Here is a 27630-nt window from a genome sequence, read left to right as displayed (position 1 = left end):
AGGGATGACTGAAACAAGTGGGAGATTCCATCACATCCACACGTATTGTAAACTGTGACTCCTGTCCCGTGCAAACACACAGACACACACACACACACACGCACACACACACACACACAGAGACTTGTTTTTGTCACTTAGTAGGACATCACATTGACTTAAATTAATTCCCGGAGACCCGGAGACTCATCTGACCTCAACCTTAGCAGAAAAACATGTTTTAACACTAAAATTGAATGCTTCACCTTGTGGTAAACGGATTTATGTCCAACAAGTCATCCAAACAGAATGAACAAACCCAGCATTTGACACTGTCTTCCATATCTACCCGTACAGTATCCTTACATTTTCAAATTATAGTTTTTTCTCATCCAAAACAACCAACACTGCCACAGCTGAAGTTAAGATTTGGGCGGATTTAGGTGCGATGCCTGCTTTATAAAGAAAGGTTAAGGTCATGAGATGGAGGTCATAGTAAATTAAAAAATAAAAACATCTCTTGACCCATCCTTCCATAATTACCAAAAACTCCACACTACTTTGAACTTTGCCCCTGAGGGAAAAAAAGACCTAATTCACAACGCCACAAGAGAGTCTTTGTCAGGTAAACATAAAAGTTGTATTGGGCATTTTAACAAATGATAAATGTAGTCGCTTTTCTTCAGAAGACAGTTGTCTTTGTCCTTAACGGAAGACAAGTCCACATAATGTGACCGTGTGAACAGATTAGTCCAAACAAACAGCCTCACATAATGCACACAGACACTACCTCTAAGGACAATCACAAATACAATTCCTGCATTCAAAAATACAATGTGAGCTCTTAAGTACAAGTACAGACTTATTTGCAGCAAAGTAAAGTCAAAGGGAAAAATGCTCACTATGCCCATAAAAGACAGAGATCGTAATCTTGTGTTAATATTACTGATGCATTCAAATTAAAGCAGCACTTATATGGTTTAGCTTGTGGAGGTGGAGTTAATTCCAACCACTCTGTACAGTATACTGTAACAGCGCATCACATTTTAAAAGATGATGGAATCTTGATCTGAGAAGTAACTCAAAATTAATGAAGCTGAGTAAAAAGCACAACACCTTTCTCAATGTAAAGGAGTGGCAGTATTAAGCGGCGTCACCCCAGATTACCTCAGCGAATGACTTGATTACCAGAGCAAACAGCAGCCGAGACCCTCGTCTGATGCCTCTGGCAGCCCTCTGGATTCACATCCAACACCACTACTTGTTACCGCCACCGCCACTGGATGAATATAAATGCACTTTAAGGTCACAACAAAACAAAGCCCCCTTTCCCAAAAGCACCTGAAAGGTTCGATGTGGTATTTCTGACCTCTGCAAGCGCTACAGAGCTGTTTTTGTATAAGTTTTTGGTTGTCTTGCGGACGAGGACGCACGCATCCTTTCACATTGTTCCACTAATCGACAGGTGGAAACATTTCATGATGTCAAAATATATCAAAGAAGGCAGGGCAGAAGAAGACTGTAAATTACTAAACATATATGTAAACTATGCTGGATTTAAAACACTGGGATTATGAGAAAAGAAATGCATTCAGCACATTTATTTAAATGTTTTGATCATTGACACTGAATGTAAACACGACTTTTGTTTGTTGAACAAACACAGGGCACGTTTAACTAAAATAATCAAAGTAATAATCCAAGGTCCCATTGTTAAAACAGATTGATCACTGTGTCAGATTAGGTGATTATAAAGTTATTCATTCTGAACAAGACTTTGACCAGGAGACACGACAGGCAATGCTTTGGTCCTTAACCAAGGTTTTTCAGGAAGGAGGTACTATTGACCAACTTCACTGAAGCAGTGTGTATGAGCACGTGATATGTCTCCTGTTTGGAAAAATCAGTGATCTTTCCCCTTTTTCACAGTTCCACCTCACAGCACCAACAACATTTTTCTTGCTCTGCCGTGTTCACACTTGTGAACTGAGGAGTTCTCTGTCTCTCTGTCATTTCACCCACTGTGAAATTTGTTTCAGAGGGCAAAATAATTCAAACGGTGCTTGTCTTTGTGTTTGGACATCATGAGACAGCACCAGTTGTCGTCCACTGTTTTAGGACGACGACTGCACAGGATAAAGCATCCAGTCATCACGCCTATCGCCCATTTTCATTCCTGACCGACTACATCTGTTGGGTCGGACTATTAATTGTGTAGTCTGAACCCAGCTAAGTCTCTGGGTTAAGATCTAAGGATGAAAAATGCTTTCAGAGACGGGCCCCTGGATTCGGCCGTTTCACGTGCTCAAAGGCTTCTCTCCACATCTGCAGAGACCACAAAACCACATTACTCCCTGTTGCGAACGTATATGAAACATTCAGTAATCATCTGATATTAATACGTGAACTGTGGCCTGTCTAAAAGCCTGATTCAACTTATTGGTCGGCATAAAATTTATGGTCTCATGTATTTAACATATGTTCTGTAGACACGTTTGACAAAGCGGGATAAAATTGAAATAGTCAAGTGCGAGTACCTTAAAATCGTACTTGAGTACAGTGATTGAGTAAAGGTACTGTGTGTACAACCTATGGTCAACGCGTGCTCAGACCCGCAACCTCATACACAAAAGCAAACAACACATACGATCACAGATGCACATACACACACATGCAAGCGTATACGTGAACAAATAATCACTCAGAGACTCACTCAAGTACTCTCTCTCCCACCAATCTCCCCCCTCCTTCCCCCTCTCCTCTGTTCGTTCCCCTTGCCCTCAAACACTACTCAGAATATTGATACATCACCCCCTCCTCCTTTTTCTCTCTCTCGCTCTCCCTCTCCGTCTCTCTCTCCCTCCATCACTCACTTTCTCTACTGAATACTGATAGGCTGTCTACTCCGTGGTCTGAGTTTCAAATCTCTCCCTCCCTCTCACTCCCTCCGTTGCTGCACCCACTGCAAAAAAAAAAAAGCAAAAAAAAAAAAAAAACAGCAACATAAAGGGGGAAATAGCAGAAGTTAATGCACTGAGGTAGACATAAATTCACTTAAGTACCATTTCAGATTATGTCAAGCTAAAAATGGGCTTAACATTGTGGAAAAGGAGCGGAGAGGGGTGACAGAGGAAGGGGGGGAGGAAAAGTGGCTGCTTTGGTTGGCTGTCTTGCCAGCGGAAACTGGCCGAGCGGCTCACAGCACCGTAGTGAACGGGCGGCCGGCAACAAAAGGAAAAAGACGTGTGAAAAGTTCAGGCAAATGAAGACGCATTCAGTGTTTTTTGTCCCACTCCCACCCTCCCGCCTCATTGTTGGGCATGTCGGCTATGGCGCGGCCGAGGGGGAGAAGAAGGGAGTGAATGAGGTCGTCAAAGAGTCCCAGTGAGCCCCCTCCACTTCACACACACATCGAAACACCCACACACACACACACATAACACTCAACAGCTTGAAACAGCTGAGAGCAGGAGAGAGCGACAATAAGAGAAACAACACAGTCAGAAAATGTCCTGCTTTTCTCACATGGATGGGAAGGTGGAAGGGCCTTTCAGGGATATTTGTGTGTTTAAGTGTAAGTGTGTGTCTGCGCGGGAGAGGGAGTTTGTGTGTGCCTATTCTCTTTGGAGGAGGCTTTCTGTCTGCATTAGAAGTGCAGCGCGTCTGAGACACTGGGAGAGGGAGTGTGTGATTTTGTCCTCCAAGTCTTCCCCAGGCGTCCTTGAAGGAGACTGGCAGGGAATATCTGACTCTGTGTGTGTGTGTGTCAGTGTGTGTTTGAGCCCTCACAGGCTTAGTTTAGTACCGGAGGCTTGCCTCGCGGAGCAGTATTACAGGTGTTCCCTTCACAAATCAGGGTGCTCCTGGAAGTAACAAAAACCACAACCGCAGGCTGCAGAATTAACCCGGCCTGATGAATGAGAAATGTAATTGAATCGAGTGGGTAAATAAGAGTAAAAACCCTTAAGTTGGTGTGTGAGTGTGTGTGTTTCTGCGTGTGTTTTTTCTGCACACGCATGTGGAATAGCGTGTGACGACTGTTGCAGTCAGCAAGACAGTCACACCCATGTCTGGCCTTGTTTCTCCGCCTGTCTACACATGCTATCGACTGTGGTCAGTTCGATGTAGTGACAGAAAGCAGCCTTTTTCAGAAAAGCTGTTCAAACAGGTCAGTGCTCAAAGGCACATTCAGAACCTCCATTTCAATAAAGTAGCAAAACCATAAAAAAGGTACAAGTCATCCATTCAGAATGAGATTCTATTAATTCTGGATCAGTGCCAGAGATGGTATGTTACGACTGGAAATGCATTATGTGCACACACAGAAGGTCAAGACATCATACCAGCTATGTCACATGTGTGACCTGAGTGATGGAATTGACCTGATAGAGGGCAGTCATCTCTGACAGAATCTTCTCGTCAAGAGCCTAAGTAACGAGGGACTCTGGCAGTGATCCAGAATTCTTGGTGATCCAGGTTCTGCACCAGTCTTCCTGACTGCCAAAGATGGTATGTAATACTTGGATGACCCAAACGGACAAGGTCACAGGAAACCTGGACTCAACGTGCCTCAGTTGCAGGACTTAAGGAGCAGACAAGACCTGAAAGAAATGAGAAGTTGGCTATCCCAGAATTCCAACGCAAACGGTCCCTGGCAACGAACATGGCATTAGGCTTACCGACTTGCTTTGCAGATGCAAGAGCGAGCAGAAAGGCCATGTTACCAAACAGCCTTCAAAGGTCAGCTCATTACAGGGGCTCAAACAGTGGGAACATGAGTCTCAAGGATGAAAGGCAAATCCCAAGAAGGCACCTAGCTGGAGGTCAGCTCTTAGACACCAGCCCAGCAGATGATGTTACCCTACAGTTCCAATGTCAACTAAAACATGTTGAGTTGAGACGGCAGCAAGGTACGCCTTAATGGTGATGGAGAGTCCCTTAACCAGCAACATCTACAAATATTTGAGTGGTATCATCACAGAGCAATGCTGTGATACTTGCACTAACTTGAAGAGTTTCCACCTGTTGATATACAGCACCCTAGTTTAGGATGCTCGATCATGTTTCATGTGTTCTGGATCACAGCCTGATTCCAAGAACTCAGTAGCAAGCCTACAGTGGAACATGCAGTGAAGTATCAACATGAGTAGTGGAAGTGAAGGAAAGACATACAGAAAGCAGTCTGGTAGGAATGTCGTCTCTGGGTGCCTTATCCCTTTGTGTCCACAAGAAAAGCTGTGGTGAAACTTTGCTAGAGGTCACGCTGCTGACAAGGGGAGCTTCTGGCTCTGAGGCGACTCTGAGTGCTGGCTGCATGGCGCAGGGCATAAGGAAGCAAACTATTTCCTGACCTTATTCTCTTGTGCACTATGCTCCAAGGTCTGTTTGGCTGTAGGCCCAAAAATCTGGTCTGGAGTGATGGCCAGCATGCAGAGATATCTTCCTGTACCCCTCTGACAAGGGGGACTGGGGAAGCCATTTTAGACGCTGGCCCAAGTCAAAGTGGACATCAGTTTGTCGAGCTCTTTCATCGTGAAAACAGAAACCTGGAAGCATCAGTCTGGTGCAGAGTGATGCTTGCTGGAGTGATCAAGGCAACAACTGCGAGAGACTGCAACAGAGTTAGAACAAGGTGGGTAAGACAATTTCCAATACATCCCATCTGAGCTTTTATATTATAGCCTTTGGTGGGAAGATCTAAGTGCATCATCTGGAGATACTATCAGAGAAGCAAAGAACTTATCAATCCTTCATAGCAGTCTGCAGTCACTCTTGGAACACTTTGGGGTCTGGCAAGCCCCTCCTTAGTCTGTCAGTGGGTGGTACCCTGGAGATGGCCACCTTTAATTTGTTGCTTGTTGTGGAGGGCACAGCCTCTACAAGGACAGCTTCCAGACCGAGCCGTGATGTGTCCAACTGAATCAGGGAATCTGCTCCTGATCCATGGGAAGTGCGGATTCACTTTCCAGTTCCTCCTGTTCTCCAGCTTTCCTGTCAGTGAAAAGATAACCCTAGACCACCACAGATGGAGCATCCTCGAAATGTTGGATAGCAACAGTTTAGTTGTAGGTGAATACATTTTGTACTTACTCCACCCAAAAGTACACACCCTCATGCTGGATGTAACCCCAAACCATGATTTTTCTTCCACCAAACTCGACTGTTTTCTGGGTGAATCTTGGGTCCATGCAGGTTCCAACAGGCCGTCTTCAGTATTTGCAGCGATTGGGAAAAGTCAACCTTCTGCCACTTTTCCACTGTCCATCCTTTCCGCAAGCTGTGGGCCTTGGCAAATGCAACACAGTTCTTTTGTTGTCTTGTCTTGTCTTGTTGTCTTCTGTTTAATGTTGGTTTGTGAGCAGTAATTCGGCCATGGAGACCACTGCATGAGAGAATTCAACAAACTGTTCTTGTAGATACAGAGGTTTCTGGTGACCAGTACTCATGTAGCTCTGCTGCAATTGAAAAAGGGCTGGCCGTGGACTGTGGAAGCAACAAGCGGTCCTCTTGACAGTTGTCTTACGGGGTCTGTCTGACCTGGGCTTGTCACGAACGTCACCAGTTTCTTCAAGTCTTTTTTTTATCCTCTCCACTTGACATTCGGATACACTGAAGATGTCTGCCACCTCAGCAGCAGACTTGGTCTTCAGGCTCTTGATGATCAGCACTTTGGTCCGTGGTTGAATCTTTGACATGTTGTTAGAGGTCAGGTTGCACCTCACATGAAGGTCTGGTGTGCTGGGGTTCTTTTTATACACACCTGGGAATGTGTTAATTACAGTATTTGTCACAGATGGAGCTCGAATCTGTGATTGGTTGAATCGTTTAAAGACACAAGACTTTTCTCCAAGCAAAATCTGACCTTTCTGTCCTAATTAAATGACAAAACTCAATGAATGATACACAACTTTATTTTTTTATAATAAGCATAATCTAGAGGCCTTTGCCTTTCATATAAGTCATTTCTGATTCCAAATGATCAACTACAAGTCAAGTTATTATTTGTTGTTCCTACAACCTGAATAAGCAACAGGACTTTTGTGGACTTTGGACTTTGGCGACATGCTCCTTTAATTTCATGAATTCTTAACAATAAAAGTCCCCCATTACAAAGCTCTGTGAAAGCTTTTACTACAAAGCTTCAAAATCAGGAAATGCTTAGCTTTCACTCGCAATAACTGTTTCGCTGAAAGTGAACGTGAAGAGCAGTGAAAGAAAGCAGATATTTGAAATAGTAAACAAGAAGCAAGAGAGAAACTAAACTTCAAACCAGAGATTCAGTTCGAAGCAAATAGTACAAAAATTCAGAGAGCTGAGCTTTCCATTTGGTTTCCTGCACAGACATGAATGTGATAAATATTAATTATAATAAATAATACACATCCATCTGTAAGGTTTCATAGGTGACTGGTATTTACTCAAACACAGAAAGGCTGAGAACTTCTGACCTAAAGACTGATCAGATTTAAAATGTGTCTTCTGAACTGCCACAGTATACTCTCTTTTTCCAAAGCAAGATAAAATCGTGAAAACTGGCAGATTCTTTACAGCTAAAACACTGCGTTTGTGCGCTGAATGAGAATGAAGCTGCTCCGCTGAAATACTGCCAAAAATAAACAAGCCAACATCGGACATAAACATATTGAAATTTGATTTTAACATATCTGACTGTACAAACCCCCAACAAGAAAAAAAAGTGCTGCCAGCATTTAGAAATACTTTTTCATTTGGATAACACTGTTTCTCTGGATAACATTCAACATGCAGTAGTGAATGTTAAAGAAATGATTAACCACGTGACTGCTGTACGTTCTCATCATCTAAATTTCAAGCAGGGCAATTTTCCCCAATCTTATTCTAACTCTTGAATAATTAAGAGATAATTCTTGATAGTCAACTAGAAACTGGAGTATTTTCAGAGCAGCAACCTCAGAGGGGAAGAACAAATAATTTCCCACATCGAAATCTAATAAGTAGTCTTGGGAGGACACAATCAAATTGCATTATGTGATGTGTATGATCTGGTCAGGCTGCTAAAATAACCAGAAATGAGAAGGAAACCCAACTTGATACAAATGTGTTTAAAAAATACCATTATCATCATCATTAATAGTTTTTTTTTTAAACAAACTATTAATGATATTGGTATGTAGCAGTCATCTCTGCAACACTGAACATAATTTATTTTTTATCTGGCATCTTTTTACTGACAAGAAATGAAATACTTTAGCTGTCAGTGTAGTATTTAAGACTGTAAGAACAAAACATTTGCTTCACCTTCCCCTCAGCCGTTCACACGGATGATAAGTATAAAAGGGGTGTTTAAAGATAACTGCAATAGAGCAGATAATATTCCAAATCTATCAGACAATAATTCTTTGAGGGCATGTGGCCATTAAGGAGCCATTTCGCCTTTTGTTGAGTATGCTCCTCCATATTTCATTGAGATGCATATCTGCCTTTCACACTGTCTGCCTGCTCCGCTATTCTCTATTCAACAGTGACCCATTGCTCCCTGCCATACAATCCTTCACCTTTCTGGGCTTAAAAGTAATTACCACTTTAATTTGCTGTCCGCTTTTGTGCATGCCTGAGTGTATCTGTGGCTGACTGAAGTGCTTGCTGTGTGTGTGTGTGTGCGCACGTGTGAGTGTGTGTGCGAGTGTGTGTTTGGGGGGGTACATATATGCATACAAAAGGCATTGAGGTCGAAACAATGACTTGATCATCGAAATTGGATAAAAAAATGAACTGACAGTTAATTTTTGAGTCATTGTCGGTTATCAAGTCGGTCAAGCGGCATCTCAAATGTGAGGATTACCTCCTTTTATCACTTATACATGACTATACATTTAATATATTTGAGTTTTAGGACCGTCGGACCGAACAGTCTAGACGTTACCTTGCGATTGGCATTTTTAATTGGGGAATTAATTAACAAATCAGCCCAAAATTAAAATTATCATTAGTTGCAGCCCAAAAATGTGAGTTAATGAACGATTGTGTATACGCAATTAGTGTCTGCATATGTGTAGGAATTAACAGAGAATCTTGTCAGTGTGCATGTTTGTTATTCTGCCTCATAACAATTTGTAATATAGATGTTTTTGTGACTGTGTGCATATAAAAAGTGCGTGTGAGTTTTCCTATTTTTATAATGTGTGTGCAACGTTTATGTTTAGCCTCCCATTGGCCCAATTACTCCAGAACCAAACCCCCTCTGCATCCCTGCTTCCCCCTAAAATCCCTCACCCCTCTCACCTCCCAGTCCCAGCGGTGGACCCCTCAAACACCCCAACCTTCCACAGCCCCGCCCCGCAGCCCTTCACGGCCAGATTGTCCATCACAATACACCCGACCCCTCACAGGACCTCCACCACCTCCACTGTACCTTCTGCTCCCCCTCGTCCCGCTAAATTGCTCCTAATTCTGCCCCCCTCCTCCCACATCCCCCCCTGCCCAACATCACTCCTCCATTCATTCTTCCCCCCTCTGCCCTCCCCAGTCCCAGGTGAGCTGACGACACAAGGAGAGCAGAAACACTCGCCGAATATTAATGGTTTGATCTGAATATTAATAAACCATGCATCTTAATGATCTTTACAAAAAAAAAGAAAGAAACAAAGAGCCACAGTCGAGCGCTATACTGCCAGGATACACACACACAAAGAGGCCTATGCAAACGCACACACTGAGCTGAACTATCTGTCCTGCGCCGTGCAGATTAGTTAAAACAGGGCCTTATCCTCCAACCTGCTGTTTAAATGCTGAGCGTCACGTTCAAGACAAATGTGTTGTCTTTTTTTCCCCTCTCAGTAAATGAAGACACCTCTCCTTTCCCACGTCCTTCTCCTCTATCTCCTCCTGTTGCTCTCTTCATTTTCTTTTTATCTCCTTCCACTCTTTTAGTTCAGTCTGCCCCCGCCCTCCCTCCTCTTCCTCTCGCTGTTGCCCCATTTCACCCCGCCCCCCTCCCCTTCCTCTTTACCTTCTCCCTCCCTGCCCCCCCCCCAGTATCTCACCCTCTCTCTCATTCTATCACTTTCTCACTAGATTACCCCATCTCTCCCTCGCTCCCTCTCCCAGCCTCACCTACTCGATATTCCAGCCTTGTTCTCCTGCAGTCTCCAGCACAACTTTCTGACCCACTTCCTCTCTCCTCCCTGGCCCCCTGATCAAAGCCTGCAGGACGGCATCGCCTTGGGCAGAGGAGAGGGAGAGCGCGAGATGGGGGGATGAAGGGATCGGAGCTTGAGAGAAGAGAGGAAGAGACAGATAGAGAGGGGATAGAGCGGCACGAGAGAGGGGGAACAGAGAGATCACAAGGACGGGAAGAGGAGCCAGGTGCCCTCTCAGCCCAAGGACAAAAGCTCTTCCTGGCTGATCACACACACACACACAGCGAGTCCTGTCAGCGCCGTCATTCCTGGTCATGTACATCATGTGTAAAGATGGCGTTGACATTAATGTGGTGTGATACAGAAATATCTTTTTTTTTTTTTTTGTTGCCACGGCTCGAATCCCCCAAACAACTCAACTTTACAAGTGATGGCCATTAAAATTCAACAGGATGTTTAATAAATTACACTTTCAGATTACATGTTGTCCCATCTTGTTATTCTGTTTTGCATGCAGGCGTTGCACAGGTGAGCGCACTGACAATGTGTATCTGTATCTCAGCAGGTGTCAGTCAGGGTGTAAACTCGCCTTATTATTAAGTTGTTGTTGTTGCCTTAAAGTCTTACTCTCTTCAAAAAAAATCTGCAGGTGAGGGAGGAATTTTGAGTGTTTTCCATAATCAAGTTGCACTTTCTCCTTTCGAAGACGCTCACTTCGATCAAAATGATTTCAAAATTCAATACAAAAGAACTTGCGCGGACTTGTTCTGACAAAGTAAGTGCTTTAGGACTCAGTTCTACTCGATACGATGGAGAATTTCGCAGTGCACGGCCCGTCTTCTCCGAGGAGTCGTTATAATTTTAAAGGTCTCGCGTCTGGGCTCGGGATATAAGCTCTGTCCATCCCAGTGGCCGTGTCGGTTGGGCAGTTGGGGCGGGCGGAAAAAAGAATGGAGGAACACCAGCCCATTTGTACCCAGAGCGAGGTGGCGTGTACTTTAACATTCCCCGCACATCCCGACAAAGAGCACTAATTATAAATAAATTAGGGACACGACACGGTGTGCCACAGGGGGACCAGCCAGAGCAGTCACAGAATAGAGAGACTGATAGAGAGAGAAGAGGGTGTGTAAAAGAAACAGAGAGAGGTAGGAGGGAGGGAGAGGAGAAGACAGAGAAGAGCAGACAGGAGAGATTTGGCAATGACATAGAGGAGCAAGTAGGAGAAGAAAGTAGATAAGAAAATAGAGGAATGGAGCGCGGGGAGGCCTGGGGATAGAGGGAGCGAGGGGAGGGAGTGTAAGCGAGCGGGTATACAAGGCCTGAATCCTCAAAATATAGCGTGAACATACATCTGCTGCCAAAAAACTGACAAGATTCTCTCTAGATGACAGAGGCAGAGCAATATGTTTGAAGAGAGATAGAAAAAGGTGGCAGGGAAATTAACAACCAAAATGAAACAGAGGGAGGCAGCGTCTTCACAGGAAAAGAAATACACGACACAAGATGAACTCCGCAAAAAGAAAAGAAAAAAACAATCTGACCCATATCTGTTAGGAATGGATTGCTGTTATTTAAGAAGTAAATAATACAAATCTGATTAAGCAAATACTACACAATAATCACAGGGTGGCGATATCTGGCAGAGAGTTCTGCACACACTAGTAGTCAACACTCCCTACCTGTCACTCAAGCTTATCTGAGATGACTTGTCAACCAAGCAAGTGCATGTCAAGAGACTGCCGCGTGTGTGTGTGTGTCTGTGTGTGAGGGATCTGTTTCTGTTTCTTTGCATCCATGTGCACACAGGGGTTGTGTGTTAGCATGCGTTTGTTCGTCACGCGCGGCGTGTGCGTTTGGCGGGAGCGTGCGTGCATGTGCGCGTGTGCACAAGGGAGAGAACCTCGCCGCTATCTAAATGGATCACACTTCAGAGTGTGCCGCCATTTCTCAGAAGCTGCCATCTCCACGCAGACACACAGACACACAGACAGGCAGACAGACTGGGTGGGTGGATGGGTGGGAGACGGGGCTCAGCCCCGCTTGCTCCACTCAAGGTTATGTCCTGCCTGAAGTTGAGAACTGATGACTGTCGCCACAGCAGGAAGATGCGCCGAGAGGAAAAATAGCCGTGGTCTTTCACTCACGGGCGTTTCTCCGTGTGATGTGAATGTCTTAAATGATGGAAGTTAACAACCTGCCAGGACGAGAGAGCCCAGAGACGTATATCGTCCCCAGAACAACTGCTTTGTGTCCCTCTGTTGGGGCTGGGGGTCAGAGGTCAGCCGACTGCGACACAGACAGAGAAAGGTCGACTGACTGACCTGCGATTGGCCCCCCCTGACACGGCGACCCCCCACTGACACAGCGGTAGCCATGGCTACTGAGCTGCAGACAAACATGATGTCAGTATGAGACCTGATGGGGGGGTGGGGGGGTGCAGAGGAGAGGTCATATAATAACTCATCTCAGATTCCCCTCGACACACACACACGCACGCATTTACACACAACTAATCTCCCATTAAAAATCATTATTTTTCCGATGAGACGGCAGCAGACGCTTCTGGAAAGTGCAAAACGCTACAAAAGCGGCCGCGGTCTCCATTATCAAAGTCTACGCTTTTGTCTACAGTCTCTAAACTTTCTGCATAGAGGAGAGTTAAAGAAGAAGAAAGGTAAAGAAGGGAGGGAAGACAAGGGAGGAGCAGCTTGTTGCATTAGCATTCCACCAGCAGAGAGGCTGTCTGTTTGCCTCTGGCAGCAGCCGAGAGAGGGGGACACTCTCTGCATCCTCACACAGCTCGTCTATCTCTCCCTCTGTCACTGTCTATCTCTCGCTCTGTCTGTCTCTGCCTGTCTCTCTCTCGCCATGTCTGTCTGTTACATTTCTGCCTCCACTCTGCCACTGCCTGTCACTGTTTTTCTCCACTCTGGACAATTTTTTTTTTCTCCGCAGTCTTCTCGCATCTCCCTATCACTCTGTCTCACGCTGTCATCTTTATGTTTATCTGGCCTCCCCCCGCAAATTTTCTATATCGGGCCCCCCCCCTCCCTCCCCTCCTCACCTTATTTTCATTTGAGACCTTGCGTGCCCCCCAAACAGTCTCCCCTAGAAATCATACTCTTCGCGCCTGAGCAAAACCGAACCACTTTGAGCCGTGATGGCCAGGAGGTGTGTCGTGAAGCCACGCACCGTGTCACGATGATGTTGGCAGCTATGCGTCTGCATCTGAGGTAACAGTTTTATCCATCGATAACATGGCGCGAATAAATACATATGCAGACAAGCGAGACTCACGACACGTGCTTGCACAGACGGCGTGTCACAATCCATTTCGCCTCATTAGATCTTCCCATTTAATCGGTAAATATAATTGTGAGGGTTAATCTGCATTTGAATTTAAATGCAACTCTACGCTATCGAGTCGCACGCACGTAAACATGGCCACGCACGGGTCATGTGCTGCAGGATGGGCAGAAGGCACACTCTCTCCGTGTTGCCATGGGGATTTTAATAAACACAAGCTTTGACCACTCCACGCATGCAGATACATAAAAAAGCAATCCATTAAAATAGTATCGTGTTCATTCTCAATAATTCATTGAATGTATTAAAAGGTTGCATTTTTTTGCATCAATTATTAAATGGAATTCCTTCTGTAAATGAACACAAGATGGAAAATGGAAGAGCGCAGCCAAAACACGAGACTGTACCTTCTCCTCTCAGACGCTACTGAAAGAGATGTTCATCCAGCACCTTATCTTTATTGGAAAATGGCAAGTGGACAAATCTAGCGTGTAAGCGTATGAATAGGAGGACGGCTGTTAACATTGTTTAGGTCGCCGACCTTCAGCTTTGAGCTTTCAAGGGTGGCTCGCGTCCATATTAAGCGACTAGTTGGGGAATCTTCACCATTTTTATACACACAGTACAGAGTAAAAAAGGAGCTTTTTTGGGCAAATACTGGCTGAATAGCCCAAAAAAATGCATTGACACAAACACAGAGTGCTGTTGGGATCATACCAAGTGTCTGCTTGGTTGTTAGTTACTGTAAGGGTCTCTGACACCAACATCATGATTTCATTTGTCACGTAGGCATCAGTGATGGCTTTAATTAGATTGTTATTATTGTATTCTTGATCAAATTTGCTGGATTAAGCAAGTTAGATAGAGCACCTTTTTTGGACAAGTTCCTGCGCAATAATCAAAACTTCAAACCCATCGGCTATAGTCGGACAACGATTTAGCCTGTGCAGTAGCCAATGTTTCGGGGCTTACAGTGAGACTAGGGGGGAAACGACATTTTGGCTAATCTCTTTAAACAGAGGGTTATTGCAAGGTCAGTGCATTTAAATACAGATACATTTTTTTAAAGAGCTAATAAAGAGCTAAATCATCATCCAACAATAGCTGATGGGCCCTGAGTTGAGGTTTTAGGACCGATTATCGGGCTGCTGTTGAGCAAAACTGTGATTATCGGTATCAGTGATCGTCAGATTGCCGATAAAGAAACTCATTTAAAAATGTGCTGCTTTGGCTCTGACACAACATCCCCTCACACGATGTGATATATGAATCTGTAAAGTGACTGGTCACTAAACTTAACAAATAAATGTAGTGGAGAGGAAGTGTAAAGTAACAGAAAAAGGAAAAATACTTGAGTAATGTGTCTCAAAACTATACTTAAGAACAGTACTCGTTTGCTCTCCACAGACACTGTTTACCTGCATGCACCTAAAGCCTGCTCGGATGGGAACCAGAACACTTCCAATACCAAAGTCTTGTCCCTGGCGTACAGATTCTGCAATAATATGCGGATATCTGTGTGTAGATAAAAGTGACAGACGTAGAGCCAACACAGCCACAGCGTAAGAATAAAAATATAAACAAATAAAAAATAAAAACCAGCACAGACCCAAAACTACAAAAACGTGTCACTGTCCCACTACTTTTTGTGCAGGTGTTTGCACCTATTTGACTTGAATCGTCAAGAGAGGAAAAAGTGCTTTTTGACTTGTCAAGATCCAGTCTGTCTTCTCTGCCATGAAAGAAGTCAAACATTTAGAGAATTCGACTTTTGTCAGCATTTTTTTTTTCTTCTTCCTCCACCTGCATGCATGAAAGGTGGCGCCTTGTGACTCTCCAGCACTGTTTCCTGTCTGTCTCTTCCCGTAAAAAAAACAACGAACATCAGCTCTGCCATCGACCACATGCCGCAACAAAGTGAATGCAGCTTAAAACACAGAAAGAAAAAAAAACCTTAATGAAAACATTCAATCACGATAGACCAGAATTACCATATCAGTACGATGAGTACTCGCCATAATACTCCGATGATTACTCTGCTTTATCAAATTTAATTAGATTATAAAGGCTTAGCCGCAAAATAGCTGTGGGTAAGTAAATCATGTGCCGTTTCAGGATGCTGAGCAAAAGCCGAGCCAACTCTGTACTGTAGCCACAGAGACAAAATGCATTCAAACAAATTAATAGTCCATTAAATGAAAGCAAAACTCCGCCGGCTAATAGTGCCTTAAAAGCATATTAGCATTAGAAGAGGATAGACACTCATTTGTCTGGTAGGAGAGTGTTTTAGCAGTGCGAGGCCTCGTGATTCTTTCTTTACATACATGTGACATCTGGTGGAGGTCTTTATCGCTACAGTGCTGTGAGTGATGCTTCGACCTAACCCCGACATGATCAATTCTTTCCCTTTTTTTTTTCCCCCCGCCATCCCTTTCTTTCCTTTTTCCACACTGTCACTGAAACTCATCCTTCTCATTTAAAAGCTACTGTATCTCCCTTGTCTCAATTAATCTCACTCTCTCCCTCTGTTTGCCCTTCCGCTTTTCCACTCCCCCACATGCCTGCATCCATCTTGCCCCCCCCCCCCCCCCGGTCACCCCCCCAATTCCCCCAGACCCCCCAACCAGGCCCGGCTACCACTCTGGTATTCCCAAAGTCATCTGCAATCAGACATCTTCAATGGATTAATTACACTGTCCTCACGCGTCTTGATTGAGCATCTAACATCTGCACCCCACCTCCTCAGACCCCTGACGCTCCCTTTTCACCTCCGCCCACTTACACAGACCTCGGACGCTTTCTTCTCCACCGCTTCTCATCTCTCGTTCATGCCTCCTCTCCTCTCCTCTAAACCTCTTCCTTCAGCTCCAGACCCCAAGCCCGACTTCCTGTTCTCTAAAATGACCACAGCCACCGCACCCCCAGCCCCCCACCCGGCTCCTCTCTGGGCTGGGGAGCCTCGCTAATTGGACATCGATTTGCAGGATCCTCTCCATGATCTCTCTGGAATATCGGGATCACGCTAATTGAAGAATTAACTTAGGTGAGACTTGAACCTGGGAAGAAGGGAAGACGGAGACGGGCAGAGACAAAATGCTTGAGCTTAAAGAAATACAATAACGCACACATGGGGGTGCAACCAGGCGCGCGCACAGCAACGTGAGAGAAATCAGTCCTCCCAAAGATAAATGGGTATAGACATTTTGCCACATGGTCGGATTCACAAAGTGTTAAATGGATCATTATTATCTGATTTGGAGTAACTTTAATCAGAGGGAGCTCCCATTAGCGTCCTTAACAACACAGCCGAGAGAAAATTAAGCAAACTTCTCCAGGGGAAGAGTTTAACTACTCATGTTTAGCACACGGCATCATTCCGCTCCTCCCTCCGACGCACACATGCGCCTCACATCAATCATGGATTCCCAGACCATAACCCCAAAAGCAAGAGTGCTGCTTTGAGTCATTCTAAAATCATGATGGATGACAACTTCCCAAAGCAATCCCTCTGCGTGCCAGCATCATTTAACTAAAGGCATCAACCTGCCCCAGCCAATACCACTCCTCTGTTTTCGCCGGCCTGAGAGCGCCGGACCCCGCTGTCCAAACCCCTGACATGATTCTGGGAAAAAAAAAAAAAACATCCTCCTGAGGAGACACATGAAGGCTGCCACAGAAAGAATGAGCCTCACACGAGTTTCTGATCGTGAATGTGTCTTGTCCCCCCGCCCCCTTCTCACAAGCGGTATAGACGACGAGAGGCGGGATTGGGAGGAGGTTAAGCTGACCTCAGGCTCGCGCTTTGGAGCCGGCTCACCCTGGAGTGTGAGATGACAAAACATTTAGCCCGATCTCGCTTGCAGCTCACTGACAGGCAGAAACAAAAGAACAGCCTCGGAGGAATTTAAAAATCATTGAATGAATGTCAATTAATTTCACAGGACGGAGTTGAATTGATTAGAATATAAAACAATCTTTCTTGAAAGCAAAGGGGAATTGATGTCCAAGGCCTTCAAACAAACGCGAGTGGGGAAGACAGAAAAAACGACAAAATGAAAGAAAGACAGCGGATTTTTGCGTGTGTGCATGTGTGTGTGTGTGTGTGCCCAGGTGCATGCGTGAGTGTGTGTGTGAGCGTGTGAGCTCAGCAGTTGTGTTACACGCTTGGCTGGCGGGGTGTGTGTAAAGTAATTAACATGATAGCCTCCCTCTCAGCCTGATAGCCTGTTCCCTGCAGCGAGGTCGTTCAACAGACACCAACAGACACCTGAGCGGCGTCTCAGACACAGCCCCGGAACGCATCTCTAATGCAAACACACACAAACATGTTCGACCCGCATATGCCTGGTACCAACAAATACAGGCAACACACAGCTATCAGCAGAAATGACATGGTACATGTATGCCTGACAGCCGCATACTGCACGATAGCTGACAAACGCTTTCTTTTTCCTTCTTTCAAAATAAACTCACATTCATTAATTCAACTTGACAATCATGCGGACAGAATGCAAAACACATGTTTAAGAGAGGATGTGGAAGAAGGGAATAGAGACAGACTGAAAAGCAGAGCTCACACCTCGTGCCCGGACACGTTCTAAATAACGGAAAAATGTGAAGGTGATTTTAAGTTGGGTCTGAATCGGTTTTAATCTATATTGTCAGTGCAACGGGACAAAAGGTGTGAAAATGATGTGCCGCTCACAGTGATGAACAGGCAGATCTGCAGCTCCCCTCCAGCTGTAAAGTGAGTTTTATCCTCATTGTTTGTCTGTTTGTCCTGCAACTTGACTGTTTTGGGTTTTATTCCCTGTTCAATACCTGGTCAGCATAGGCTGGTCAGCATAGGCTGACCAGGTGTCCCACTGTACATCACACGGCACTATTTATCCCTTGTCCAACATATTGAAATGAGGACCTGTATTTTGTCAAACCACTGCAGGACAGATAGATGACACACTTTCCTAAAATCTGGCTTTCATCCCCCGTCTGTCAAGAGAAACCAGGCTGTCAACGCTGGAACGTGTTTTATTTTACGTCAATCAAACCACACAGACATAAAATACAGGTGGATTGATAAAAGAATACAGGTCACTGTCTTTGCTGTGCGATGGCATTTAGTCTGAATATGAAAGAAAAAAGGACAGTTAGCAGCTGGAGTAACTAATATCTAACACGCTGTGCAGCACTCCAGGTCAGAACCATGTGAGAGTAAATCAGCACTCGTGATTTTTTTCCTCAACCAGAAATGTTATGTGGTGGTACAAAAGCAGCAGACTACTGTACCAGCCAAAAGCACCTGTTAACAGCAAAGGTGAAAGACAGAAATGTTCATTTAAATGATATATTGAAGATTTAGACTCTTGGTCCCACATTTGTCTCGTTGGGTTATTATCACCAAACAGCAGGACGGTTAAAAATTAGCTGGTGAACTTAGAGACTAAACAGATTTCCCCCTGTAAGTGTTGGATGTGTGTATAAGAAACTCTTTGATCACATTACCCAGATTCTGTAACGTCTATGACGTCAGACCCACGACCAATCAGTTGAGTCCAATTAGAAATATAATTTCCTGAAGTGCCAACTAAGGATGACACACAAATGTTCACATTTTTATCTGTGTTCAAGAATTACGGCGGAGAACTTAACACAAGTTATGTCTAAAAAAATGTGTATTATGTGCCAAAAGATGACGAGATGATGAGATGATGAGATGTATAGGTATTCTGTTCAGGCAAAGATGGGCAAAAAATATTTGTCTTGAGGAATCTACATGGGTCTGTAGTGACAATTATTAACTTTGTACCAATGTAACTGAAATCAGTCGCGCAGATTTTGATCCTAAAAAACAAACACATCAGGGGACGCAAGACATGGTGGAGGCAGCAGGACGCACATGACCACAGATAACCAGCACAATGCTAAGAATATCCTTCCCTCGCCTTCCAGTACAATCTATTGTTTCCCTCGTCTCCATCCCTCATAACCCCGGGACCTTCGCGCTGGTCCTCTAATCCTAAAACTCTGTCTTGGCGCAGACCCCCAAAGACCCCCTTCAGCCCCACACAGCCCTCATTTGCTAAAGGATTAGAGTGAGGGCACCGAGGTCAAAGTGAGGCCAGCACCACAGCGCCCTAAAAAAGAAGAAATGCACACACACCAGGGACCGCAGAGCCACGAAAACACACGCAAACACACACACACACACACACACATTAGCATTGCGTGAACTGTGCGCACATGACACTGCTTCAGAGCGCACACACACAGTCTGAGGAGCATAACTGCATTATGTATTCACATACTGTAGGTCTGTAGGCAGGACCCTCATCCCCAGACGGGAACTGAAACAGAAACACAAATTTGCATGAGCATGTGCAGAACTAAATAAATTGACCTTAGCTCTCTAAGTCAAAAAAACACTAATACATATTTGTGCGACTTTAGAAAACCAGGGTCAAATAACAACTTCAGAGAGAGGAGGGCCCCGGTGATGAATCGCCGCAGCTTTAAGGCGGCATGAGACACACCTTCGAAAAGAAGTCTAAGTGAGAGAGAAAGACAGGCGGGAGAGTCAGCAAGAGAAGAAAAGTGATTGTCAGGGAGAGAAGAAACATCACTCTGAAAACTTCTAAAGAAGGCCCTGCTCTGGGTTTTAAATGCTCTCCTCCCTCTATCACTCCCTCTCTCTTCCCACTTTCCTCTCATCCCTTTCATGAATTAAAAGCACGGCCGGTCTGTGGGGAGAAGCATAGTTAATTCCGATCAGATCTCCTCCTCCCCCCTCTCCGCCTTCCCCCACCCTCCCCCTCTCCTCCCTGGGCGATGGTTGCCGTGCAGTCTGACAGACGGAGATGGGATCTGACAGTAAACAGGCGTGTGGATGCCCGGCGCGTGATTGACACGTAGGCAGGTCGGCGGGGGCCCGCCCCCCTCCTAATCCTGCCCTGTCAGCTCTAATTGGGGAGGTGGGGCTCTATGTCACCAAGGTGACTGATTGACAGGACCTCAGCTTTGCATAGATATGAGGGAAAGGTGGGGAGGTTCACGCATGGCATAACACTGTTAACACTACTATACTGCTAATAGAGATGTGTGTGCATGCGCGTGTGGCGTGCGTGTGCGCGTGTGTGTTTGTGCTCGTGCACATTCACAGACACTCCGATGCAGGTGAACACACTCAAGAACATGGCTGAGCGCACAACTAAACCCACAACAATAACCATGAACAAAATCGGCACGCATAGAGAATGTCTGAACGCAGAGTGCATCAACAAACATACACACACACACTCACTCACTCGCTCTCACACACACACACACACACACACACACACACACACACACAATCTCTTGACATGCTGTGATGAAGAGCAGAGGTTGTAAACGCTACAAGTGCTGAGATACGGGACGTAGGGAGGAGTGATCCTCAGGTCTTCACCATGTCGAGGCCAATGAGCGACATGGCAGGGGTTAGACACTTTGCCATAACACTTCAAGCAGCGGATGCAGGAAGGCATATGTTAATGTGCTAAATGAAAGATTGTCTGGCACGTTTATTGGGTGTGTGTGCGTGTTGGGGTGATGCCTCCCACTCACATTAGATGTTCTCTATGGGAGTGGTTCCCATCTTGGGGGTCGGGAAGCACTAAAGGGTCGTAATATGATTAACAAGACCAAGAAAACATTACCAAGGTGTTTAAGAAACACTGTTTGAGAACGTAAGCATTTAAGCATGCTCACAGCTGCTAATTAACACTAAACGCTAGAGGTGGGACGATACGCGTATGTGTTGGTGCGATATGATCAAGATACTTGAGGGGCGATTTGATACGTATTGCGGTATTTACATCCAGTGATCCAATTTATTGTGATTTTGGTTTCTTTTTTGATACTAGTCCATGGAAAAAAGTTCAATCATACACTTCTAAAGACATATTCTACTAAGTTTTTCTGACTTTTATTTCAGTTTTGAGACCCTTTGAGGTACCCGTAGCTGCTCAGTGTCAGCAGTTCAATACTTCAATTCAATACTGTATATTCCTGAAAATATGAGCAGACATGTTGTGTTAGGTAATATGAAAATATAGTTTATTGCAGTGGTTACTTTTAATAGCATGATAATGGGAGTTCCCATTGTGTGTCAGCATCAAGCTTACAGATTTGACTTAGGAATCGTGATAAAAAGAGTCAAGATACAAAAAAGTAAAGTAAATACAAAAAAAATCCCTTATCCCTACTTAGTACAAAGTACAGCTGAGGCTATTGGGAAAGTCAGTTTTGCAGGTAGGTAAAACCAAATTAATGGACTGATTAAAATATCAAAACTTCTTGGTGGCACTTGAGGAAAGGTCAGGGGATCACTGAAGTCTGCAGTATTCACTCTCTGGGCACCATGACGGCCTGTGCAAAACACACCAACATTACGTAACACCCTCAGTTACCAATTCACAAAAACCAGCCAGTCCAACACAACGGCTCTGCAATAAATCCTACATTCATGAAGGGTCTGATGTTTCAGAAATGTGTTGATGCAACTTAATGCCCATTTTTAAAGGCTGCAGTTTGCGGTGTTGTTGAACAGTACAGCAAATATATGGCTCGTCCTGTGTGTTATAGCACGCCATGCTGTCTCAATGTCCACTCTGTATATGTACACCAAAGAGAGTAAATAAAGGCAATCCTTAAGTTAATTTCCTCCACTCAGATTTCTTTTTTGTTGAACTTTTCTCCAATCTTTGCTTTTTTTCTTGTGAAATTCTGGACAGTTTTACACCCCTTTAAAATCTAATGGGGAAAAGTCGCCGTGGTCAGACATTACCACCGCATGCTTCATTACAAGAAAAAAGGCTGGGAGCCACCGCTTTCAGTGTGCTCCGAAGCATCTGAATTGGTGCGGCTAATTATAACTTGTTAATTGTAATACAAAATAGCTCATATCATTGTGTGTGAAATCCTTTTTGTGGTACAGTGGTGAATGTGGGTGCATGTGTGTACGCGCTTGTGTGTGTATGTGTAAGTGTGTGTGTGTGTGTGTGTGTGTGTGTGTGTGTGTGTGTGTTTTGATTGACAGCTGCCACTGACCTGTGCCAGTCAGAGTGCCATGCTGCGGGGCGGTGGGGTCGATCGCTACGGAGACGACCTTCGCCCTCATCTGCATCCTGCCTTCATTAGCAGAGCCAGGCAAGGAGAATAACAACCCAATAAATTAATAAAGAGAAAGAGGGAGGGAGGGAAGGAAGGAGGGAGGGAAGGAGGGAGGGAGGGAGGGAGGGAGCGGACAAGAGGAGAGCAGGCAGAGCAAGGGTAAAATGGGAAGAGAGAGCGAGGGGTGGAAGGAAGCAAGCGTGAGGTAAGGGCAGGGAAGGGGAGGTATGAGAGGAGAGAGCGACGCACTGAAGTATGGAGAGCTGGGAGGGAGGGGATGGAGGGGAAAGCTGCAAAAATGGAGTGTGTACGTGTGTGTGCGTGTGTGTGAAGGCTAAGTGTGTGTGGTCAGCTCAGGTAGAAAAAAAAAAGCTGATGAATGAGAAGTATAGAGAGGCTGAAGAAGATGCGCAGAGAGAGTATAAGGTGCATGAGTATTGAATTCGTCCGTAGCAGTAAAAATGCATATAAAAGATGCATCCCGCAGTATATCGTGACGATACAACGAGCCACAAGTCAAGCAAATTTGCAAAATTCACCCGATGAAGGATTGGAAACAGATTTTGCCAGAAACATCTCTGGGGCTGATTTAGAAATGTGGCTCCGAGCCCTGTTTAAACAGAGAGTATTGATACATTACCATCTGTACTGGCTCTTAAAATGCCAGTATAGACGGAGACGCTCTAACTGGCCCACAGAGCAGCATTCTGACAGGGCCAAATGTTCCCAGTCTCATTCATGACTGGGGTGAACTTAGCATGCCAACCACACAGCCAAAGTGTTAATAAAGTATGAGGTTTAATCATCTACCATTGTACTGGATACAGAGCTTTGCTGGTCTTGTTCGCAAGCAGACAGAGATCGAGGAAAATACCTCTCGAATACCTCCACACTTGCAGTAAAGCACACAGCGGAGTCCGGGGGACGCTTGCCACGTTAATAAATTATGAACAAGTATGTTACACGGGATAGACTGTTGGTTGGGAGCTTTCCCAGGAGGACTCTAGTAATGATGCTTTCTCATCCTCCAGCAGAGCTGTACCCCATACACCACCTTCCATTAATCCGTCTTCATCAGTATGATGGATGAAAATGTGGCCTATCCTCATACCAGCAGATCTGTGTTTTAGATCTCTCGGAGGGTGGCTGTTTTCAACAATGAACTGTATATTTCAAACTTATCTGGTGCTTTAAACAGTAGATCATGGGGTTACCAATCTTTTTTGTCTGATACACAACAACCCTGCTAGATAAGCCGAAGTGCCCCTTTATTGACCCCACCAGGTTTGAACTGACACAATGGAGGTTATTTAACTCTATTGATAATATAAAAGTGGATAATGTAACAGTTCTTCCTGCAACAGAAACGTCAGTGTTTAGGCTACTATTCCTCAAGTTTACATCATAAATAGCAGAAGCCGGGATATTCATACCTTGATCCATTACTTAAAGCTGACTTTTTAAACATGCATCCATTATTCTCACAGATTTACATAATCCTGTTTACATAACTTTTAGATAATGATTTTAACCATTTCTATATGACTTTTGGAAGCTTTACATTCATTTTAGCTAAAAGCATGAACTGTCCATTACTTTAAGAAATGTCAGCCTTTTTCATCACTTCTCACTGACTATTTCAAACATTTATCTTTACATTTCGCTTTTATTTCCAGCTAACTGTTTCCGCCATTTTGATCACTTAGCAACTGCTAACTATTCAAACCATTTATCCATTACATTAAGCTCAAGTGTTTAGACTTCCCAGCATGCTTGCTAACGATTTTACCCGCATTCTTAATTACAACCCAACAATTAGTCGAGCTGTTACCTCCACCTTTCCAAGTGGCAGTCGCATAAGTACGTCCCAGGATAAGTACAGCTTGTTTGTGGAGGAATACAATGGCAAACTGATCTAGACCGGTAATCTGACTACAGCTTATGTTAGAAAAAGATTGCTCAGTTTGAAACACTGAGAGACATTCATCGAGCCCGTCACAGCCAAGTGTGGCTGCATTTGGTGAGGCAGCAGCACCAACACTCTCACGAGCAACACGCCGCCTGCCATGACCGTATAATAACACACATCGCATCAACCAGACCCATCTGTTGAGATGACACAGGTAATGTGCCTGACCCTGTTTTTTCTCCGTCTCTCTAACTGAGAAGTGCTGGCTGCTCAGGGTTGAGGAGTGTGAGCGCCGGGAAGCGGGACCTGCTGTGCTGGGGGAGGAAATTCTCAGGGCGATCGATGCGGAGGATTAGGGCCGGCTTTGGGGCTCAGAGGCCTGGATCTGAGCAGTATTCTCAGTGGGGGCCCCTGGGAGAGCTGGAGAGGAAAGCTGGAGGAGAGAGAAGAGTAGGGCCAAGGGAGGGAGGAGAGAAGGCTAACCTGGAACTGTCAGGAGGCTGAGAGAGGGCTGGCCAGGCTGGGAATAGCAGAGCAGTCATGGTCCCACTTGACATTATGAATGGCACTGAAACTCTGCCACCCACTCGGATAAACACACACTGGCCAGTCTGATTGGATAATCTGCAGGGCAAAGAGGAGGGAAGAGGAGGTTTAATGTAACTAGAAAGAGACAAAAAAAACAGATAAACACAGATGAAGTTGGTTATTTTGTCTCCTTACACTCCATCTTTTCATTTTTTCCTCAGGCCAAATCGGTAGTTGTCTCCTAACTTGATGAGTGCAGCGCACAACAAAAGGCTCCCTCCGTCTGTGTGTCTGCCTCCGATGCTCATGATTGGTCAGCCCATTCGCCAGCTCGCCGCTCTCCCCCGGGTACAGACGGTTGGATCCATGATTCATTTTGCAATGAGGAAGAGAAAAAAAAAAAGGAGAGAGCGCATGTGAGAGAAGAAACAGCCAAGACCACTGGGAAATTATACGGTGGAGCGGCGTGGTGGATCCGGAATTAAACGGCATAATTAATCAAGCAAAAAAACAAGCACGTTGCTCATACATTTATTATTTGCATGTTTTCCACTTCAGGAGATGTAATCAGCAGATATACGTTTGGGCCCCTGATCCCTGTCGCTGGGACCTGCAGGCCGAGAGCCCATTTCGACCACTGACCCTAAAAGTGTAAAGTGGGATCAGTTCCGCTCAACGCTTTATTTTTTTCCTCCCTGACTATCATCTCCACACAATGCCCTCTGCCTCCAAAGTAATCTCCACAACAAGCAGAACAAGTCCCACAGAATCATGTTGTTGTCTCCCTGTCCTTTAAATTAGGGTGTCTGCAAAATTGGGTTCACAACTCCGGGCTCTCTGTGGAGTTGTTCTGCATTATGCAGCGTGTGCACTTGACCCGACGAGGGGGGGGAAAAAAACAAAAAACAGCCACGTTCAGAGAGACGGCGTGGAAATAACACAGCAATATGATCACATAGTTGTAAAGAGCTGAGAAAAAAAAAAACATACAAAGACATCATAAAATCAGTGTTACAAACATAGCTACAGAGGTTACAAGTCATTTTGTGTAACCCTGAGCACTGAAACATCATCATACCGCATCTTTATGAAAGCGAGTCCTCTTTTTTGTTTTTTCTGGTTTTGCCGTGGTTTTCAGGACTGGTAGTAATTGAACATGTTCTTTATTAATGCACCTGCAAGTCGAGCACACATGATTTGGCTTATTTGTAGCTCTGTTAGGGGTGTTATCTTGCTTTAAAAACTCATTTATCAGAGAGCCGACTGTCAGGTACCGTCACTTTCCTCTCATGTGGAGTTTGTGTGATCCTTCCGGCCCTTGTGCTCATTCTCGTTTATATTTTCAAGGTATTTATTTTACAAAAACCTCACAAGGTTGGCAAACTGCATGCTGGTTCCCAAAATGTTTGGCTTGTGATCCTTTAAACCCCTTCTGTAGATGATGATATGATGAGAAGTTCAACAGAAGATTAAGGATTCTCCTCTCTGACTGGTTTCTATTAGCTGCTGTTTGAAGTCCTGCAGGTGAAATTTAAACTCACTTAAAGATATTGTGTTAAAATATTACTTTGGTGAAAGTGAAAGTCACCCAGACCAACAGTATTTGACTATTTGACAACTAGTACTTTGACAGTAAATGTACTTAAATATCAAAAGTAAATTCTATCCATATTTAGCTCTCATGCAACATGTAATCTGGAAAGTAACTAGAAACTAAAGTAATCAAATAATAATAAATCAGCAGGAAATGAAAGTAAAAGCTGTAAGTAAGTGAATTACTTGAGTAAATGTACTCTGTCAAATTTCATCAGCGGAAACAGCCAAAGTTCTTTGTGTAACTGAGGAAATTACCCTGTATTCTATTTTTCTTTCTTCACTACATTATCAGTGTTTTTCAACTACAAAGTAACTTAGTACATGATAAATAATTAAGTAAAATTCAAGGTGCTTTACTTTACTGAACGTTATACTTTGACTCCACTACATTTGTCTCAGTTTTAGTTACTAATTGCTTTTCAGATTACCTTCCTGGCCGGTGAAACCTACTTATCTCCAGATGTTGAATGTTTGTGCTAAACTGAGAGAAAAAATCCCAAAAGCCAAACTCAAGTAAAAGACTTAAGTATCAAAAGTACAAGACAAAGTCAGTTATACATATATTTACATGTAAGTCTATACTGCGCACTGTGGCTCGGCTGATGTTGATGTTTGGCTCTGGTGCAGCGTGTAATCTGCAAAGTAACTAGTAAATGTTATAAGTTATCAAATACATGTAGTGGTGTAAAGGTACAATATTTGCCTCCAGCATGTAATGACTGCTACTCCACCACATGTTGGAGGCAAATATTGTACTTTTACTCCACTAAAAATCTTGAGGTATTCGATGTTAAATGTAATTAGGTATCAAAAGTGCGAGTAAAAGTTAATGATTCATATAATTACATGACTGATTGTCAGAATTAGGTTTCACCGATAAATGCATTTAAAAATTCTCTACTTGATGCAGCATGTGATCTGCAAAGTAACTAGTAATTAAAGTAATCACCTAAAGTGGTGGAGTAAAAAGTAAAATATTTGCCATTATCACTTACAAAGCAGCAGGAGATGGAAATATTAAATTACAATTAAGTGCAATTAAGT

General features: G+C 44.3%; 1 protein-coding gene across 1 annotated transcript in view; it reads right to left on the bottom strand.

The window, feature by feature from the left end:
- Positions 1–27177, bottom strand: part of npas1 (neuronal PAS domain protein 1) — a 68010-nt gene extending 40833 nt beyond the window's left edge. Inside the window, exons 1-2 of the mRNA XM_037086080.1 lie at positions 25186–27177; positions 24946–25086 (exon numbers count right to left, since the gene is read on the bottom strand). The gene's annotated coding sequence lies outside the window, so the exon portion shown is untranslated. The remainder of the gene's footprint in view (positions 1–24945; positions 25087–25185) is intronic.
- Positions 27178–27630: the final 453 nt, after the last annotated feature.

The sequence above is a fragment of the Acanthopagrus latus genome, chromosome 2, assembly GCF_904848185.1.
Source record: "Acanthopagrus latus isolate v.2019 chromosome 2, fAcaLat1.1, whole genome shotgun sequence".
NCBI classification, from domain to species: Eukaryota; Metazoa; Chordata; class Actinopteri; order Spariformes; family Sparidae; genus Acanthopagrus; species Acanthopagrus latus.
This window is presented reverse-complemented; position numbering and strand designations above follow the sequence as displayed.